Genomic DNA, 20,148 nt, shown 5'->3' on the forward strand with positions numbered 1-20,148 from the left:
GACAGAAGGAGGGGGAGAGGTCCTCGGGGGCAGCATGTTCTGCAGGGAGTTTGGGGGTTGAGGTGAGTGTCATCAGACTCCAGTGCAGTGGAGGGACCAGGCCCTGTGACTTGAGCCCTCCCTAGATCATTTAGAAGACCTCAGGTCTGTGTTAACAGAAAGGGAGGGGCCTCCAACCCCTTGCCAGGGGTCAGATGCCAGTTCCCTGATCCTGTGTTCCACCTGGCTGCTTTGATGTCTAGGCTTTGAAGTCTAGAGGGATGCCTGGGACTCTCCTGTTCTCTGTAGCCCACAGGTGCCCTCTGCTGCCTGAGGGTCACCCCCGCTATCAGGTCGGGAGGAGGGCCCCGTGCTCTACCCCTCTCCAGTGTTTTTGTACCCCATATGAATTTTGAGCTGGAAGTTCTCCCCAAGTTCTGGCCTTACCCTCTCCCGGTAAGTGACTTAACTTTGCCTGTCAGGAAGACACTTGGAGTCTACTTTTTCCTAGAGGGGCAGGGTGAATGTCCAGTAGGGGTAGGCAGGACATTCTGTAACTCACCAGGACTTGGCCAGTTTACCCAATACTGGCTTTGTAACTTTGGGCAAGCCCTGGAACTTCTTTGGAGCCTCATTTCCTAATCTATATCCTGGGGTGATGATTTTTCACCTTCAGGCAGATTGAGATGAAAGGAATAAGTTGCCCAGCACTGGGCTTGGCATGTAGTAGGTGCTCAAATTAATGACACCCAATCTCAGCCCTGGACACAGGACCTAGGAATGCCTGCCAAACCCCAGACCCTCGACCCTCATCTGTGTGTATGCTGGCAGGATGGGTGGAAATCTTCCATTCTCTAGGCCAGGGAAGTTGCCTGGCAGCCAGGACCTCAGGCTGCCACCTTTATAAAGCCAAGGAATCCTTGGGCCCTCTGACTAGAATCTTCCCCACCACCCTGCTCCTGAGAGATGTGGGCCCAGGGAGAGAAGTAGGATTTTCTCGAAGAATGAAGTGGGTAAGGACTTCCTGGAGGAGGAGGTCAGGGACTGGTCTTCCAGCTTCCAACTGCCCCTTTCCGCTCTGTGGGTGGGGCGGTTTGTGACTTGTCCCTCCCAGGGAGAGGGGCGGCAAGAGGCAGAGAGACTCAGGAAGAGATGAAGACTCAGAGGGCGGGTGTGGTGGAGGTAGACCGGAGCCTCAGGAGACGGAGACGGACCTGTGAGCAGCGAGAGGGACAGGAGAGACGCAAAGATCAACCTGTCCGCAAGGCGGGCCAGGCCAGAGGACTCGAACACCCTGACTAGGCGTGGCCGGGAAGGGGGCGGGTCCCTGGGAAGGGGGCGTGTCCCTGCCCCCTTCCCGGTCCTCCCCTCCCCGGGGCGTCACGTGGGGCGGGCGGAAGCGCCCGGCAGGGTGGGCGCGCCCGGCCTGTGGCCGCGAGTTGGCTGCACCAGCGTCAGTGGTGGCCCCGGGACCCCGCGTCCCCGCGTCCCCGCGTCCCCGCGTGGAGTCTTCGCTCAGAACAGGTCAGTGCGGCTGCCGGGCCCTCCCCGTACGCTGCCCCTTGGCCAGGTGTGGCCAGGAGTTTCCCCATTCCGCAGAAGGGAACGCCGAGGCCGCGCGGCGACTCTGCGCCCGGCGACTACTTCCGCGGGCGTTTCTCTGGGTCACGTCGTCTGTTCTGACTGGTGGTGGTGATGGGGTCGCCTCTGGAGGATGCGCGGTCGGGCTAGAGACGGTAGGGAGGAGGGCGAACCGGCGGGACAGGGGGCTTCCAGCCTTCAGCCCTTTGGCGTGAAGTCTTTGACGTTCCGGAGCCAACTCGCCCTCGGGCACCTTGATTTTCTCATCTGTGAAATGAAGGCTCCCACTTCGTTGACTGCGGAGACCCTTACCGGTCTGCAAGTTCGTATGACCTTATGCGCTGGACCTGGGGCTCCACTGATCTTGGGCAGACTACTTCCGGGCTCTGCGCCTCAATTCCCCACCAGTAAATGGGGGCATGGCTTCCCAAGAGCCCCTACCTGGCCCAGTTGCTGGAAAAAGAAGGTGTGTGTTCACTGAATGGGGTCAAGCCGGGAGTGGGTTATTGGGACTGGAGAGAGCAGACTCCGAGTGCAGCCTGAGGGCATGGGGTGGGCGTTTGGTCCCAGATCTCCAGGGGGTGGTTTTTAGTGCTGGGGAACTCTGGTCGGTATCTGGCATATATACCCTCACTCCCCCAAAGCTCCTGTCCTGGGGAGCCTTCCCCAGTCCCCAGGGCTGCAGGGTTGGACAGATACATGGAGATACTCAGAGAAGGATTTGACTGTTTGCCGAGCAAGGTCCAGACAGAGGCACCCAGGATACCTGTCCTCGGAGAGCAGAGTGTCCAGGCTAGGAGAGATCTCCCAGCAAGCTCATTACAGGGTAGAAGGAGCCCTGCGGAGTCAGAAGACAGGTGCAGACAGGTACTGGGATGGAATCAGGCACTGGGACTCTTGGAGGCTCAGGAAGGAGGAGATGGTTGGAATGGGCCTTGGCAGTTAAGTGGTAGTTCACAAGGATAAGGACCCTCAGAGGAGGGTAAAGCTTGTGCAGAGGCAGGAACTTGCATGGTGTGTTTGAGGAACGGCAAGGAGATGGAAGTGGCTGGAATGGGTAGCAGGGGTAGAGTGTAGAGAGAACCAATCCCCTGGTCCCGTGGCTGGTTGAGGGTTGTCCAGACCCTGGCTTGGGGAATCCTGTCTTCCCATTTGCTGCTTGCTCACTGGAATAGGGCAAGAGGGGGTTGTCCCAGGCAGAGCCCTGACAACTGTGAGGTGGAAGTGGGCAGATTGCTCCCAGGCTTCGTTGGGGCATTCAGGCCTCCCCAGTCAGCCCCAGCCTCACCCCCACCATCTCTTGGACTCCAGCCATGACTTTCCACACATCACGCCTCAGCCCTTTGTGCAGGTTACTTGTCCTCCCCCCTACCCTACAGAAGTTTTCTCCTTTTCCAAACCTCCCAGGTCCTTTGGGTCTTAAGAGGTGGGCCTTCTCCTGCCTAGCCTTTCAGTGAGTGCTGTGTAGGGCACCACTTAGGAAGGGTCTCCTTGGAGCTCTGTGGGGAAGGGGACTGCAGAACCATGGGGATGACTGGGACCTGGGATGGTCCCTGTGCAGCCACCAAACACTATGTGACTGTAAGTTCCCAAACCTCTCCATTTCTCCATCTGCTGGGTTGGGTGATAAGCCGTGGCCCCATGCTCCAAAGAGAGACTGCTGGAGCAAGAATTGGGCCTGAGTCTAATTCCTTCCCCCAGCAGTGAGTGTTTGAATGAAGAAAAGGGAGAACCTGGGGGGAAGGGGTCACTTCAGAGGGGTAAGGGGCCTCTGAGAGTCCTAGGGGCTAGTTGTGGACTAGACTAGTACAAAGCCCTAGGACAGAGGGGAGTCCCCTCCACTCTCTGGGGGCCCTCTCCCCTCCCCACCCCACTCTCCCTTTGGCCAAGCTCAAAGCCAGCCAGCTGATGCCCAAACAAGTGGCCTCTGTTCCCAGGATGGGGGGAGGGGAGGCAGGACCTGGGCTGCAGGGCCTGGGCTGCAGGCCCGTCTGTCCAGCACTGACCCTGGCCCCCCGTCCTTCACTCTGGATCTTAACCCTTGGGGGCCTGAGATGGGCCCTGGACTGCTTGAAGGCTGGTACCCCTTACCCACCAGCTGTCCCCGCCACCCCACTTTAGGGTCCCAAGGGTTCTGTTGCAGCAGGAGGTGGTGCAGTAGGACATGAATTGGAAATGGAGAAGGAAAGGAGGGAACGGAGGTGGGAGGGAGGCTGAAGCAGATATGGCCATGTACAGAGATTACTTGGCCCAGAACCTTTTCTCATAGATGAGGAGACTGAGGCCAGGGACCAGAGCTCAGACCAGGATCACACAGCAAGCCCTAGTGGGGGTCAGGACTGACCCGACTCCTAGTCTGGGCCCTCTTGGGGAGAAGAAGGGGAAAGGGAGGGACCTCTACTTGGTGTGAATACCTACGGTGTGCCTGACACTGCACATTTGTTAATTTATTTAACTTTACATCATTCCATGAGACAAGGGTCATCCTCCAGTAAGACAGGGGAAGAAACAGCCTCGGAGAGAGCTGAGTAATAATATCAGCGAGAATGACGCCAGCAAACATGCACACAGCACCTTTGTGGGCACTGTTACGAATGTTAACCAGTTTCATCCTCCCAACAAGCCTAGAAGTTAGGCACCATTCTACAGATAAGGAAACTGAGGCACAGAGAGGTTAAGTAACTTGCCCAAGATCATGGCAAATTAAGTGGTAGAGGCAGGATCAGGACCCAGGCATTTGTTTGCTTCCTTTGGCCTGACTTCCCCTCCCCCAGCCTGACGTCACTCCTTGAGCGCAGTCCAGGGTCCCACTCAGTTAGGGGCTTTCCCCTGGGTGGTGGCCAAGGCAGCCTCGAGCAGAGTGTGACCCCAGCCATGCAGACCCGGCCCTCCCTTAGGAGCAGAGTCCAGTCCTTTAGGCGGCCCCTGTCACCCCCTCCTCTGGTCTCTGTCAGGCTGGACTCTTCCCCCTCCATAGCCCTGCATGGAGGGGCACTTCGTGTTTCAGGAAGGGGCTCTGCAACAAGGGTCTGAACAGCAGGAGGGTGTGGGGAGGCCCTCAGAGATCCCCTACAAGTACAGTCCCAGTGGAGCTCAGGGACTCAAAACCAGTATCCCCAGCCCTGATCAGAGAGGACATCTTGTTCACCTAGCCCCCCTCCACCCGCCCCCCACCACTGTCAGGCCCACAGACCTGTAGATTCCAATCAGGGTTCTGGAGAGGACAGTCTCAGCCCCAAAAGGCAGGTGACCTCAGGTTCAGGGATGGCCTGGGGTGGCAGGGAGGGAGAGCAGTGCATGGCTGGTCTTCCACATGACCTTCCTGTGGAATTTCTCTCTGTCTCATCCTTTGGAACATAGTTCAGAAGGGAAAAAAGATTCTGTCCCATAAACAGGGCATCTGTCCCAGACCATTGAGACAATCAGAGTCGCTGGGAGGGGATGTGGAGTTAAGTGACCAATTCAATAACAAAATTATTATTTAATAGTAGTAATAATAGTAGCAGTAGCGACTGTTTTTTTGGGAGCTTACTATGTGCCAGACACTGTGCTAAACATTTTATGTACTGATTTCATTTAATCCTCAACAATAGTCGTATGGGGTAGGCACTGTTCCCATTTTACAGGTGAAGAAACTGAGGCCTCGAGAAGTTAAGTAATTTTCCTGAGATCATTTATTATATAGAAGAGCTGGGAGTCTGAATTTCTCTAGCTTCACAGTGAGAACCCTGAGCACTGGGAGACACTGCAGGCAGACAAGATCCAAACCCTGTCCTTCTCTGGGAACTCCCAGTCGGGGTGGCAGGCAGGGACTGGAGGGCCGCCGGGGCAGGTGACATTACTGGTGACGCGCTGTGGGGATGGGATGCCTGCTGGCGGGCTGGACTGGCTTCTGTCAAGTCTTAGCCCCCAGGGGCCCAGCCCTAGGATGAGCAGCTCCTGCCCACTCTTCCTGTCCTGTCCTGTCCAGTTTGGACTTCGTTGAGTACAGTGGTTCTCCTTTTTACTGCTGAGGAAACTGAGGTCAGTAGAAGTTAAGTGACTTGCCTAGAGTCTTTCAACTGAGGAAAGGGAGAGCTGGGACTGGCACCAAGGGAGGGGGCTCTGAGGCCTGCACTCTACCTCCCTGCCTGCTCAGGGCCTCCTGGGCCTCTGAAGCCCTGAGCTTCCTTCAGATACTGCTCACCTTGCCTTGTCACAGTGTCCAAGTCTTTCTCTCTGGCCACACCAGGAAACTGATTCCTCTCAAGGTGCCTGGGGTTTGGTACAGCTGAGTGTCGGTGACTGAACGAACAAACCTGGGGAACATGGTTGCAGAGCTAAGACGCCAAGAAGCAGAGACCAGCTGTGGTCAAGAGTGTGTTGCTCATGGCCAGTGGGGTCCAGAGGAAGATTCAGGGGTCAGAGAGCATCCCCCCTCCCCACTGGGAGGGAGAAATGTGGCAAAATCTTCCTCCTCCTCATTGTTTTCATTGTTGTGAGAGCAAAAGATTGTGAGGACAATTGGGACCTCTCACAGCCACTCCTCTGTCCCCATTCCCAGGGCAGGGAACTGGAGGTCACACCTGGAATCTCAGCTTCCCAGGGCCTTTGGGGGACCCTGGCCCCGCCCTCCCTCCTTCTGGCCAGGCCAGTGCTGGTGTGGGTCAGGCCCTAGGACAAGGGTAGCGGTTAGCAGGGCTAAGCTACCGCTTCGTGTTGCTCCCCTCCCCCACAGGTGCCTGGGTCTCCTCTGCCACCTTCCTTCCCTGCCCCTGGGCATCCCCTTCTCTCCTTCCCTCCCCTCCTTCCCACCATAATGCTGGGGTCAGGGCTCTGCCTATAATCAGGCCTGGAGTCAGGAGCTCATGGTCTGTCCCCAGTCTCTGGTTCAGTGAGAGGCCTTGGGTTGGTCATAGACTCAGCTTCCCTGGAGCTTCAGGGAGGGAGCAGGAAGCAGCAGCACCTGGGACATCCCAAGCCCCCAGCCCCCAGGTGTGGACAGGTCAGGACAGAAACCAAACAGCGCAGGTAAGGGGGGGCCGGGGAAGGGCTTCTCCATCCCTCTCCACTCCGACACTCCCTCTCCCCACGCTGGGCAGCTGGGATTTTAGGATTCTGAGTCTTGAGACTGTGGGCATTGGGGATCAAGGATTCTAGGGTTTTAGGTGCCAAAGATCCCCAGCTTCCAAATTTCCGAAATTCGAGGTGCCAAGAACCTGCAAAGCTTCCAGTTGGGCTGCGTGGATCCTGAGTTAAGGCTGAGCCCTGTGCCACACCTTTGGCCAGCTGGTGCCAGACAGACAAGGCCTGGAGAGTTTCTTCGGGCTGCTTGGTGGTGGTGCTGGGGGGGAGGCTCTTCATGCCCTTTGCACCCACCACTCCCAGCAGACACCCCGTTGACACACACCTTTCAGGAAATCTGAGAATCAGGTTCTGGAATGGACTAGGTGGTAGCAGAAGAGATAGCCAGCTTGATGGGGATGGGGAGGAGACAGACAGGGGCCAGGCCTCCTCTTCATTCGTTGGGGGTGGCGCTGTCCTGGATGCCAGGATGGGATTGAGAGGAGGCCCAGGGAGGGCTGGTGGCTGACTGGGTCACAGAGCAAAGCCTGGGCTGTACTGCCGGGCGAACCAGTTCCTCTCAGGGCCGGCATGGAATGTGGCTCAGCAGGCCCAGGTCCAGCTTTGGAGTGTCAAAGCCAGGCTCAAGGACTCTGAGGGGTGGTGGACAGAGACCTGGGCCCGGGAGCCCCAGGGGAGGCCCTGACCCTCCTCAGGGGCAGGGAGACTGGACCTTGGCTGAGGGCCTTCTCGTAATTCACAGTGCCTCTCCAGGTCCTTCTGGTGCCCATGTGGGCCTGTGGGCACAGCATTTGCCCTCAAAGGGCCCTGGGCATGGGAGCGGGAGCTGCCTCATGGGGAAGAGGGCTGTTCCCTCCCCACGAGGGAGGTGCCCTCCTCTTGGAAGACTTCCTGGCTGGGTGAGTTCCTTTCTGCCGCACATGCCTCTGGGGGGGGGGGGGCGCCATGCGTGTTCCTGTGTGCGCATGTGTGTGCTCTCAGGCCCAGAAACCTCCTTGGAGGACCTGTGCTTTTTCCTTTGTTTGGGTGCGATCAGCATTCCATGTCCCAGTGGGTTGCGGTAGGAGGTACCTGGCTTGGCACCCCTTGATGTGTGAGCTGGGTGAGGCTTTTACCCACTTCAGTGGGGACCTTCACCCAAGCGGGCCGCGGTGTAGTTCTGTAGCTAAAATGTGTTTCCAGAGGCCCTGGCCTGATGGGGAGAAATGGCCTCCCTGAGCTTTGCCAGATGACAGCAGGACAGCTTTGGGGTGGAGTCTCTCTTGCTTGGGAAAGGGGTGCCAGAGCCTCAGCTAAAGTCCTACCTTTTCCCTCAGATTGCGGCTGTTCCTCTTGCTGTCTCCTTCTTAGCTCTAAAGATGGATAGCTAAGTCTAGGGAGGCCAAAGATCCAGGGAGTATCTAATGGTTCTAGTGGTTCTGTTCCAGGACGTGACAAAGCACTCCTCTTCCTTTAGTGCCTGTGACCTGAAAACCCACCTTTCTCAATATAGGGCTGGCCTAGCCACTTGGAGATGGAGGGTTACTCCAGTGTCTCTGAGGTCACCTGAGGGGACCTCCCCCTCATAGTTCTTCCAAGGAATAAGCTAGAGGAAGGGGATGGGGTGCTCAGGCTGGGGGTCCTGGGTCCTGTACTGACTCGTGTGGCCCTGGTTGAGTTCTTATCCCTTTCTGGGGCCCACTTTCCCCTTCTGGAAGCGGGAGGATTGGATTAGGATGTTCCAAAATGCCTAAGGAGCAGGTGCTTGGGCATGTGGGGAGCTAGGAGAAGGCGGGGCTGGGGTCTGGCAGGCAGGAGGCTGGAGCTGTAACTGGTGGGCACGAGCAGAATGGGAGGCACCTGGTCCTGGGGGGCTAGAGGCCAGGTTCTAGCCACGCTCTGGCCACTGATTGCAGTGTGACCTTGGACAAGTCATCACTTGCTTGGGCTCCTTGCTTTTCACGTGTAAAATTGGGAGATTTCATTCAAGCAGTAGATATTCACTGTCTGCCAACCCTGGGCTGGTAGCTGGGGATGCAGGGAAATCAGACCCCAGTCCTGCCTTCAGGGAGCACCCAGCCAAGGCTGGGGCGAGAAAGAATGTGTGTGTATATGTGACACAGCGACAGATAGTGGCATACCAGTGTGACCCAGGCTGTGACCGTGGGAGCCAGAAACTGCTGCCTAGAGCAGGTGACACTTGAATGTGAAGGGCAAGGTAGAGAAAGATGTTCCAGGCGGAGGGAGCCTGATGAGCAGAGTCCTGGAGGTCAAGTGTCCAGCGGTGAGAGTGGAGGGAATGAACCTGGAAAGGGGGAGTGAGTGGCCAGACCCAGAGGGTGGAGGCCCTTTGAGCCCCGCTGGGTAATGGGGAGCCGTGGGAGGGTTAGGCAGGCCAGGGAGGGGGGGATTGGTCTCAGAGATTTCTAGAAGTCTGGGGTGGTTCTCACTTGCTCTGGGGAACAGGACTTGCCCTGTGTGGGTGAGGGCTCCCCCAGCAGTGTTTATCGGGCCAGCACAGCAGGAAGTGGCAGGGGTAGCCACAGAGGTGGAGAGAAGGGGCAGGCCCAGCCACGGAGGGTGCCAAGGAGTCTCAGAGTTGAAGCTTTCGCTCCTAGACCTCTGGACGTGAACCTTGAACCTTGGCACCTACCTCACCCAATTGTCCCTCACCCTACCCGTGTCACGGGCCCTGTCTCAAGCTCCTGACCAGGGTGAGCCATGCCTCCGTAGACGTCCTTTCACCCATGCCCCCAGTGGCCAGACACTTCTACCACTGGGGATAGAGCCATGAATGAGACAGTGCCCCATACTCTGGTTGAGGAGACTGACAATGAACAAATAAACATATAATACAGTGTCCGCTAGAAATAAGGGGGTGTCGAAAAATGACATGGGGTCAGGAGAGAGGGACTGATGGGGGCCATCTCTTTAGGCAGAGTGGTCAGGAAGGAAGGCCGTGCCGTGCATTTGAGAGGGCGCTGGAAAAAGTATGGGAGTGAGTCATGCAGGTGTCTGGAAGGGCATTTCAGGCAGAGGGAGCTCGGGGCCCAGCCCCGAGGCAGGAGCACTCAGAGTCGGTTGGAATAACAGCGAGGCAGGCACAGACCATGCAGGACTGGCGGGCCTTGTCCTGGCTTTGGCTTTACTCTGAGGGAGGTTGGAAGTCACTGGAGGGTGAGAACTGGTAGGTTGGGATCTGTTTTTGTTTTCTTAAATTTACTTATTTATTTATTTATTTTTGGCTGCGTTGAATCTTCGTTGCTGCACGAGGGCTTTCTCTAGTTGCGGTGAGCGGGGGCTACTCTTCGTCGTGGTGCACCGACTTCTTATTGCAGTGGCTTCTCTTGTTGCGGAGCATGGGCTATAGGTGCGCAGGCTTCAGTAATTGTGGCACGCAGACTCAGTAGTTGTGGCATGCAGGCTTTAGAGCGCAGGCTCAGTAGTTCTGGTACACGGGCTTAGTTGCTTCGTGGCATGTGGGATCTTCCCGGACCAGGGATCAAACCCCTGCCTTCTGCATTGGCAGGCGGATTCTTACCCACTGCGCAACCAGGGAAGTCCCTGGGATCTGTTTTGAAGGCATACATTTATTCCCCACAAGCCCATTATACAGATGATGAAACTGAGACTCAGAGAAGTTATGTGAATTCTTAAGTCTCACAGCAGCAGGACCCCTGTCTGCGTGCCTCCCTGCCACCCCACGCACCCTGCTGCCCTTCATGGCTTCCTCTTGTCTGGACAGTGAGGCTGAGTGTCTTAGTGTGGCCTTCAAGGCCCTTCTCAGCCCACATTCATCCTCCCTCCCCTCTCCTGCCTGACTTCCCTGCTCCTGGTCTCCACACTCTCCCCTCTGGGGAGATGGAGTGGAAGGAGGGGCTCCTGTGTGATCTTGGGCAACTTACTGAACCTCTCTGAGGCTCAGTTTCTTCCTCATCTGTAAAGTCAGGTTTAAACCATCCACTTTCCAGATTGTCATGAGGATTATATGAAACAATCCATGTAGCAGGTTTGGCACAGCGCCTGGTAGATGGGAAGCACTCCATAACCATGGCCTTTTGTCTTTCTAAGCAGGGATGGCAGGGTCAGATAAGTAGGTTAGAATGTTCCCTGTGAGTGAGAGAGTCTTTCCTTTCTGTTGTCTGGTTATAGAGTCGGGGAGGCTGAGGTCCCACATCAAACTGGAGGCCAGAGCCTGTGGGGCTGGTCCCCGGTCTCCCTCTCTCCCTCTTTTTCTTTCCAGCCCCTGCCCCACCCATCTGGTCACCTCCACCCAACCAACACAGGAGCTTCCTCTTTTCAGGTGCCAGCAGCAAGGGGCCTGCTGATCACTGGCTTTCCATTGCAGGGGCCGCCTAGGGAGAGGGCAGTGTCAGGTCCGTGTTCTCCTGGGCTGCTACTTCTGGGTGCAGAGGAGCCCCAGTCTCTCCTTCTGGGTGGGCAGGCCCATCAGGTGCCCAGTTGCCTCAGAGAGGATGGAGTCAAGCAGCCTTCCCTTCCCCTCCCCCATCAGGCCAGGGCTGTCCTCAACCCCTCTGGTGTGTAGTGAGGCTCTGACTGACGTGACTCTGGTTCTGTCCACTCCTGCTGCCAGGGAGTCCATCGTGTACCCTGTGCACTCCCATCCTCCCTGTGGTTAGCCCTGTTTCCTCCTGTTTCTGCCTCCTTTGCAGCGTTAAGAGCTCCCCCGCTGCCAGCTCCCGCATGGGGGCAGTTGTGACAGAGGAGGATCGTCCTGGAGTCACCCTGTGGTACCTCAGGCCTCCCCCTCACCCAGCACCTTTGGTGGGAGAGGTGCTCCCTGCCCTGCCTGGGGAGTCCCCAGCCCAGGAGGGCGTGTCTGTGACTGAGGGGCCGGGGGGCCAGGCCAGAGGTCGTGCTCTCCTGGTGAGAGGGCACCAGGTCTCCACAGGTGCTGTGTGGCTGGCTGGGCCCCCCTTCCAGGTGAGAAGGGCCTGAGCTGGGACCTGAAGAGTGAAGGGTTGGGGGCGTAGGGCAGGTGGATGTGGGTCTGGGCTGGGGGGTTCAGGTTTGGAGGAGCTCTGTCTTGTTGGGGGGGGTGGTTAGAGGAGCAGGTAGAGGGTGCTCTAGTTGAAGGTGTGGGGACCGAAAGGGCAGAGAGAAGGGCCCAGGGGTCAGACGGGCTGGGGAGGGGCAGTGGGGATGGAGAGGAGGGATGAGTCAAAAGCGAGGTGATAAGGAGGCAGTTAGAGGAAGGCGAGGGCGTGGTCCAGAGTGATCTGTCTGGAGGTAGGGGAGCTGGTAGGGCCAAGGAGGTCAGTGTGTCTTGGACTTTTTTTTTTTTAATTGAATTATAGTTGATTTACAATGTTGTGTTAATTTCTGCTGTACAGCAAAGTGATTCAGTTATGCATATATATTCTTTTTCATATTCTTTTCCATTTTTTTTTAATAAAATTGACCATTGTAACCATTTTCTTTATTTTTTAGAAATGCTTATTTATTTATTTATTTATGGCTGTGTTGGGTCTTCGTTGCTGCATGCAGGCTTTCTCTAGTTGCGGCGAGCGGGGGCTACTCTTCATTGCAGTGGCTTCTCTTGTGGAGCACAGGCTCTAGGCACACAGGTTTCAGTAGTGTGGCACACAGGCTCAGTAGTTGTGGCTCACAGGCTCTAGAGCGCAGGCTCAGTAGCTGTGGCGTACGGGCTTAGTTGCTCCGCAACACGTGGGATCTTCCCAGACCAGAGCTTGAACCCGTGTCCCCTGCATTGGCAGGCGGATTCTTAACCACTGCGCCCCCAGGGAAGTCCCTCCGTTATGGTTTATCACAGGATATTGAATACAGTTCCTTGTGCTATGCAGTAGGACCTTGTTGTTTATCTGTCACAGACTTTTTGACAGGGCCTGAAAACCAAACCTTTTAACTATCAGCTTCATTTATTGTGAGTTGAGGTACTTCAGACATTCAGACTTCATCCTCTCCAGGGTGGAGAGGGGCTTGGGCACGAGGGGGGCCCCCGGTGAGGTTTGGGGGAACGTGGGTGAGGGGCAGGGCTAGGGTGGAGTCAGATGATGTTTAGAGGACAAACCACAGGTACCCTGGCGTCTCATGTTCATAGTGACCCTCAGTCCATTTCTCATTTGAAAGTCTGTGGCCTTCAGTCTGGCCTCTGGATCTGTGGTTGGTGGGGAGGCGTGGATGTCATTTGATAAACTGTGTCTTAGACCTTCGGGAAGATAAGACAGTGAGGGAGGGGTTGAGCTTTGGGGCTCAGTTTCTCATCCTCCAGTCCAGATGGCCCAGGAAATCAGTTTCATTTAAGATAGTTCTCTTGGTATTCTGTGCATGTTATATTGAAAATCATAAAGCTACTTTATAATGATGGTTTTGGGGAAGAAACTGGGACAAACTCATTTCTGATAGACTTAAAATGCTTTTATCATTGTAATTATGAAAGTGATATGCAACTGTAAAAACTTTAAACAGTACAGACGAGGAGGTTGTAGAAAGTGATTAGCCTTTCAAGATTTGGGGTGGGAGTTAGAGGTAGGCCTGAAATTTAGGTCAGGGCTGTCTACTGTCCTTTAGTCTTAAATATCCATTGATCATTAATAAAACTAGTTGTACATTTTATTAGGGCGATGCTGAGGGGGCTGCCCTAAGGAGGTTGTTAAAATATCCTACCTCTCACCTAGTCCACTGGGTGTGGATGTGCGTGTTGCGCACTGCCCAAGGGTACCTGGCACGGTGCAGGGAGAGCTGGGAGAGGAGGACTGAAACTCAGCCTGTCCTCTTTGCTGAGCTGCATGCCCTGCTGTGGGGCTCCTGAAGCAAGAGGCATTTTTTTCTAATTTGCTCAATGGTCCCACCTAGGGTGGAGGCAGCCCCGCTTTCCCCAGGAGAGGCGAGTGGGTGAGTTCACTGTGGGGCGGGGCATATGCAGTGCCTGGGGCCCCCCAGGAGGAGGTCCAGGAGGCCATGGTGTATCCATCCTGGAGCCCTGCTGGGGGATGTGGCTGGAGGCAGGGTGTGGGGGTCACTGGTATCTGGGGAACTGAGAATTTCAGGGTGCTGAAGGCGTCCAGACTAGAGCCTGGCTACAGGGCCAGCACCAAGGGCCCCTCTGGACGGGCCCGGCCAAAGCCTTGGGGCTCGGAACAGGAAGTGTCTATCTTAGCAGCAGAGAAGTGAGCAGATGCCGAATGAGTGTGGTTTCTAGTACACACATGGTCATGTGTCATGGTCATCTGGGTGACAGCTCTGTTCTGTGGAGGGGGAAACTGAGGCTCAGAGTGTGACATGACTTGCCCAGGGCTTCAGGCAAGAAGTGATGGAGCCAGCACTGGAACCTGGTCTTGCCTGGCGTCCTGGGGAGATGGGGTTCTGGCCTGGAGCCAGCGGCCCCCAGTTCCCCACCAGATGGCTGAGGCAAGCCCTGGGGCCTGGACTCAGTCATTCCTCTGCCCTGAGGGCTGTTCCTTGTCAGCCCTCACCACTCCTGTCAGGCCACATCACAGATGGTATGGGGCAGAAATCTGGTGCCTGGGCAAGTGACGGGGCGGAGGTCCGGGGCTGGGGTTAGGGCAGGAGACCCCAGTGTGCCTCCTTGGCACCCATATGCCATGGCCACCAGTCCCGGAGAGACAGAAAATAGGCTTCTGGGTCCGGGGGTTATAGTCAGCTGCCTGCCTGAGGGCCACACCTGCTGCCTTGCCTGGCAGAGCTGGAGGGAGTTGGCTTCTGCGGAGGGGCGGGGGCTGCTTCTGTGCCCTCTGGGCCAGGCACCCAGCCCCCACCTAGTTCCTCATATCTGAGGGAAGTGTCTCTAAGTCCTCTTGCCTGTGTTAACAGAGCCCTGAGAACAGCCAGGAGGGCAGCAAATGAGGGTGGCCCTGCCCCCAGGTATGACCTGGTGATTGGGCTGGGGGGACTGGGGTCAAGGGGCGTGGGCAGCATCGGGCTCTGGGCAGTTGTACACAGTCCGGTTGTTGGTAGTGAGTATGGGGACTGAAGGCTGTGCGTGTGGCTGCTAGGCGGGGTGGGCGGTGTGTGAACCTGGAGGCTGTGTGAGGTGTGCATTTGTGGTATGCGTGGGGTGTGCATAGTAGACCCAGGCCTAGCTGGATATGTAGTGCTTTTAATTCCTGTGTGGAGAGCTCTGAGGGCTCTCCTGAGTTCTGGGCGCTGGGGTCCCTGCCCAGCCTGCCTAGGATGGGGTGGAGTGCTGTGAGGCGGGGGCGGGGGGTATTGGGGGGTGGACGAGCACAGGCCGCAGGTCTGAAGCTCTAGGCCTACCTTCCTCCCCTTCCGCTCCCCCCACCGTTGGGCCTTCCCTTGAATCCAGAGCACAGCTCTATGCAGACAGGGGGCTGTGAAGATGCAGCTGGGGAAGGGTCCTCGCTGAGGGGACTCCAGAGCTGAGTGGGGAAGGAGTTGGGACTGTCAGGGCTACCGGATCCAGGCCTGACTCATTCATTCAAATCAGAATGCAAAGGAGGCTTACACCCACATGGGTGACCAAGGGCAGATCCCTAAACCTCTCTGGGTGTCACTACTGTCCTTTCACATCTCCTGTTCCTGCCCCACTGAACTCTCCCCATCTCTGGATCTGCCAGCTCCTTTTCCGTCCCCGGGTCCTGCACACTCAGTTCCCTTTGCCTGGAAGTGCAACCTCCTACTTATGCTCCAAGGCCCAGCTCAGGAGTGCCCTCTGGAAGCTTCACTGCCTCTGCCAGACAGTCACATCCTCTGAAGGCCCTGTTGGCTCTAGCAAGTGACCTGGGCAAGTTTCCATTTCACACAGCCTCCATGAAATGGGGTAAAAATCCCAGACCTTGGGACTGTACCGGGGATGATTCAGGTGAAGGTGGGAATCTGGTGGAGGCTGGGCATGCAGTGGATATTTAGGAAACCAAGGAAGTGGGAATGTGCTTGTCCTTAGCTAAAGCTCAGGGCTGCCTTTCTGCTGGACTGGCAGTACTGGTGTCCCTAGTCAGTAGTGGGCAGGGATGGCACGAGAGAGATGCTGTGCTGGGACAGAGAAGGGGCGATGAGATTTAAACTCTACCATTGGGTGTTGGAAACGAGGTAGTTAAAGGACAGAAGGATGAAAGTTTTGGCTCCAGCAAGAGGGACTCAGGCCATACCTGCAGAAGGACTGGTTGGCAAGGATTGGGGAGATTCCAGACAACCCTTACTTACCCCTGGACTGAGTGCCCTTGTAAGCACAGCCAGGTCCTGGGCTCTACTGTGAGGGTAGGGGAGACAAGAAGGGGTACAGCGGTACAGGCTCTCAGGATACCCCAGGCTAGGTTGGGGGTTGGGTGGAGATGGGCCCCCCACAAATGGGACAACCAGGAACAGAGCAGGAGCAGCACTGAGCTGCATGACTCAGCCTCTGAGGCTTAGGGGCCCAAGGGGGCAGTCAGGGAGGACTTTCTGGAGGAGGCAGCCTGGAATCAGCACCTGAAGGTGGGAGGATGTGGTTCATTTACTCATTGACAACAGACAGTTTTGGGGGCTTCCACGTGTCAAGCTGGTGCCTGGTGCAAAAAGTGAAATGGAGGGAGTGGTGGGCCAGCTGAGCCCGGCCGAGGCTTGGGGCATGTGCTGACAACTTGCAAGTCATTTCCTCCCTGTGGGTGTTTGTTTCTTCATCTGTAAACGGCAGGGCTGGAGCCAGTCGAAGGATGGTCAGAGGAGCTGGCCTTGAGGACACTGGGAACCATGGAAGGGGCTTTGAGCAGGTGTGGGACAGTGGTTGGCCCAGTGGAGAGGGGCTGGAGGGAGACAGGGTAGAAGCAGGGGCAGGGTGGTCTGGTGTGATGGTGAAGCCTGAGATGGACCCTTAGGGTTGGGGGAGAGGGGAACCCCCCACCTTGTGGCCATTGCTGTCTCAACAGGATGACACTGTCCTCTGCTGGTCCCTGCTTCCTTGTGGGTGGAGATTCAGTGATGTGTCATAGCAGCCGAAGGGCTTAAACCTCCAAACTTGGCCAGGATTAGGGTGGAGCAAGTGAGGCAAAATAAGTGAGTGCAAAACATGAGGGAGGGGGTGATCAAAACGCTCAGTAATCAAAGTAAATAATAATTTTAGGAAATATTTAAAAAAATTTTTTGGCTGCGCTGGGTCTTTGTTGCTTTGCACAGGCTTTCTTTTAGTTGCGGCGAGCGGGGGCTGCTCTTCATTGCAGTGCGCGGGGTTCTCATTGCGGTGGCTTCTCTTGTTGCGGAGCACGGGCTCTAGGTGCGCAGGCTTCAGTAGCTGTGGCGTGTGAGCTCGGTAGTTGTGGCTCGTGGGCTCTAGAGCCCAGGCTCAGTAGTTGTGGCGCAGAGGCTTAGTTGCTACGTGGCATGTGGGATCTTCCCAGACTGGGGCACGAACCCGTGTCCCCTGCATTGGCAGGCGGACTCTCAACCACTGCGCCACCAGGGAAGCCCCAAGCAATATTTTTTTAAAAATCAAAATTAATGAAAAATATCCAAGATAAACAAAATATCAAAAATTTAAATAAAGAGATTCAGTATCACTGATTTCTTTTTTTTGCCTCAGGCTCTAGCATGGCTTAGCAGGGCATTGCTCCAAACTTCTTTTTTCAAGCAGCTGCCTCCTCCAGGAAGTCTTCCCTGACCCCCATCTGCTGAGGGCCATGTGGGCTGTTTTCGCCGGCTGGGTAGTATCTGACACCCTCCAGCCTGAGATTCCTGGAGGGTGGGTACACGTCTGAGGTCTGGCTCGTGCTTCTAATGCCTCAAATTAGGTTGACCTAGAGGGGTGTCAGTGCGGAGTCCCAAGTCTGACCTTGGCCTGAAGCGTTTAGTGTAGGATTAGGAACTTGAGAGAGGCCCAGGAAGGGGCTGGGCCCTTCTCAGGGACAGAGGTGGTTTCTGTTTCCCAGTCCTCATCATTCCAGTAGCCTGGTTGGGCCATCATCCATCATTCCATGTTGAATCTTGAGAATACTGCCTGACCTGTAGCAGCTGCTCAGTTAGAGCTTGTCACTGTCGAGAGGCAGTGAGCAGACTGGTTAAGAGTCTGGAGCTGCACCGTCCAGTAGAAATGTAATGCGAGCCACAAGTGCAATTTGAAGTTCTCTAGTAGTCACATTAAAAAGAAACAGGTGAAATTAATTTTAATAGTATATTTTATCCAAATATCCAAAATGCTATAATTTTATTATGTAAGAAATAGAAAAAATTATTGAGATATTTTATATTCTTATTTCTTTGTACTAAGACTTCAGAATCCAGTGTGTATTGTATAGAGCATACTTCATTATGTGACCACTTTTGGAGTTTCAGTAGCTATATGTGGCTACTACTAGTTACTGTATTGGACAAAGCAGGTATAGACTATATTCAAATTGCCCCTTCCCAGCTGTGTGACTTTGGGCAAGTTGCTTAACCTCTCTGTGCCTCAGTTTCATCTTAAATTGTGAGGTATTACCTCATAGGGTTGCTATGAGACTTAAACAAGTTAATAAAAAGTACTTTAGGTGCGTGGCATATAGTAAAGACTATTTACATTGTCTTATTAAATTCTTTTTAAAAATCGTCATTTGAGTAGCGCTGCCATTTTTTGCCAACTCTTTATGAAGTACTAATTACTTAAGATTTATTTTTGAAATATTCACTTTTAAACCATACCTATTTTAGCCCCATCCTAAGAGATAACTGTGAAGTCTACTTAAGATAAATACCTAATTAGTTAATTTTACATGTTCACCCGTACCCCCTAAAGTCATCCTGCAGAGACCAGCAGTTTGTGGTTGACCCTGCCCTAGTAGCAGGAAACGTGGCTCTGCCCAAGACCTGGCCCTTCGACCCACCCTCCCGAACAGGGCCCGGGCCGTCTGAGCTTGCTGGTGGCCTGCCCTCAAGGATGGCCGCTTCTTTCTCCTGCCTGGAAACACCTTCTTTTGGTTTCCATACACATTTAGGAGCAGGACCCCTGGGGTCTCACGCCCTTGCCTCACTCCTCCACCCCCCAGCTCTCAGGCTTAGTGGAGAGGGCCCTGTCTTCCTGGGTCTCCCCAGGTTCCCTTTGACAAGCTCTGCACTGTGGGGTCCCTGCCTCAGTCATGCAGCTGCATCTGCCCCCTCCCCATGTCTTCCCTGGGGGCAGTCCAGCCTCCTGGCCAGGCCTGACATCCCTGCTACAGCCACTGGTCCTGGGGGAGGGTCAGAGAACGGGGTGTCCTGACTCCCCTCTCCCGCTGGTGTGGCCTCCACCTCTGGGCAGGCCTGTCGTTGGTCTGCCTCCTCACGCTGTCCTCACCCCCGCTGGAAGACTTCCTCCCTTTAACCATCACCTGGTTTCCATTAGGCTCCCTGAACCCTTCCCTCTCTTCCTTCTCTTTCTCTACCCTCTTCCCCGTCTCTCGCTTTCTTGCATCTCTTTCCTTTTCCCCATCCCTCGCCCCCTCCCCCTTCCCCCTTCCTCTTCTTCCTCCTGGCATCCAGCTGCCCAAAGTGGCCTTGCCTCATAGGCTTTCTCATTTACCCCTGTCCTTGCAGCTTCCACCTCAGGCCAAGATGAGGGGCCGTTCAGAGTAGCTGCCGCCTCTGGGGGACCCTGGCATTCTGGGCAGCCCGGCTGGTGGTGTGTCAGGGAGGGATGGGGGCGCTGGGCTGAGTGTGGCAGGCTAAGTCCCGACACTGAGGTGGAGGAGGCTTCATGAAGGTGAGACCTAAGGTCCCGCTTTCCATTTTGAAAACTGAGATTGAGAGGCAGAGAGAGGGTGAGGCCAGAGACCTTGCAAAGAGCCACCCGAGCGGGCTTGAAAGGGATGGGGCCACGCAGGGAGGGACCAGTGGATCGGGTGGGGTGTGTACCTGCTTACTTGATTTCCTTCCATGCCTGGTGAGTTATGGTCTCTTTCTTACTCCCAGATGATCGTGTTATCTTTTAAATTGTAATTTGTTGGAAAATGGTATAAAATTAAAAAGATACAGAGGATATAGTGAAAGGTAACCCTCCCTCTCTTGTCCTTCCAGCTGCGGGTCTCCTCCCCAAAGGCAGTTTCTTGTATACCCATTGGAGTATTCTGTGTATAATGTGTGCATATGTGTATATGTATTCTTTTTCTTTAACCCAGATTTTTACATAATAAAACAGTGTTCTGCACCTTGCTTTCCCACCCAACAATAAATCTCTAATATCATTGCATATGAACTTTAGCGTCTGCCTGTGGGTAATTTTAGTTGGGATTGTGTTAGCTTTAGCTTAACCCTGGAAGAACTGATGTCATTATAATGTTGAGAGCCAGCTTATTTAAGAACATCAAATGTATTTCTGTTCATTCGTGTCTTCCTTTGGGACCCTCAGGAGCCTTTTTTATTTTTTAAAAAAGTATCTATTTATTTGGCTGCTGTGGGTCTTAGTTGTGGCACACAGGCTCTTTGTTGCGTCGTGCAGGCTTCTCTCTAGTTTTAGGTGTGGGCTCAGTAGTTGCAGCACGTGGGCTCTTTAGTTGTGGTGCGCGGGCTCTAGAGTTGCCCCACGGCATGTGGGATCTTAGTTCCCTGACCAGAGATCGAACCCACGTCCCCCGCATTGAAAGGCAGATTCTTAACCATTGT

Source organism: Phocoena phocoena, chromosome 8 (genome assembly GCF_963924675.1).
Source record: "Phocoena phocoena chromosome 8, mPhoPho1.1, whole genome shotgun sequence".
Taxonomy (NCBI): Eukaryota; Metazoa; Chordata; class Mammalia; order Artiodactyla; family Phocoenidae; genus Phocoena; species Phocoena phocoena.